Source organism: Cynoglossus semilaevis, chromosome 10 (genome assembly GCF_000523025.1).
Source record: "Cynoglossus semilaevis isolate Cse_v1.0 chromosome 10, Cse_v1.0, whole genome shotgun sequence".
In the NCBI taxonomy this organism is placed as follows: Eukaryota; Metazoa; Chordata; class Actinopteri; order Pleuronectiformes; family Cynoglossidae; genus Cynoglossus; species Cynoglossus semilaevis.
Window position 1 is genome coordinate 16822868 of NC_024316.1, and position 1171 is coordinate 16824038.

A 1171-nucleotide genomic window follows, 5' to 3' on the forward strand; every position below is an offset into this window, starting at 1 on the left:
AGCTGTGCTGCTCTCCAGAAGCTGTTGAAGCTGAGCATCAACAGGGTTTAATACGCGCTCATTTTTTAACTATATTTGAATAAACAAGTTGATGTTGTTTTCAACCTGAGCCAAATTAAAATGTAAATACAACTGCGTCTTACGTTTGACAGATTACTTCACGACATTTAAGAAAACGCTCAGTGTTCCCGCGCCGTCTTAGAGTAATCACCACTGTCACGGCTTTATTAATTATGGAGAAAATGCTGTGAGCGCCAACATTCTGAACTTTGAACGAGGATCTGTAATAAATGATTTACGCAGTCGCTCAGAACTTTCACTGCTTATCAGATTTACTGAAAAACAGTGGCGTCTCGATCGAGGACGTATTTTTTCCCGATGTGCTGACTTGCAGATCTCGCTGTGCTTTTATTAAGAGCACAGTTAGCCCTCGGTCTGTGCTGCATCACCACCCTGGCACAGGCGGACAGACGTAAATATGAGCTATTTTCAAATAACCGTAAATCAGCCAGGGTCCCAGTCACTGTCACAGAGATAAAGTTCCTAGTTCATTCCTGATACATCTAACATTGTATTTGTTATTTATTTATGTCCTGAATTTGGTGCTAAATCATTTTTTTTACTGGGGTCAGTCCTTTGATGTAAATGACAGAGTGTCTTTCTTTCTTGACCAGTTGACTGATAAACTGAGCTCAGTCCAGCTGCAGAAACTGTTGCTGCGTCAATGAAAACTGATTTGATAAGACGCAAAAATGATGTCTGGAGATATTTACTTTTAAATAACTGGGCATCATTCTATCACCAAAAAAATATTTTGCTGACCCCAAACTGTGGCCCGCGGACCTACACAGGCCCGCGGACCATTGTTTGAGAACTACCATACTACACAGCACATATAATGTTAAAAATCAAGACTGTTTTTCTTACATTGAAATGAACGGTCCTGACTCAAAACTTTCTTGAGACGTCGACCTATTAGCCAGCTAGCAAGCTAGGTAGAAAGATGTTCCCCCCCCAACCCTAAAGGGGTAGAGGGACCCCTGCTTGAAAACCACTGAAGTGCACACAGAACATTTAATGGTTGGAAATATGGACAATAATTTTATAGATATTTCTTCTTCAAATGTTCTTATTTATTTGCTTAGTTCTGTCCTGTATTTGCTGCTACATA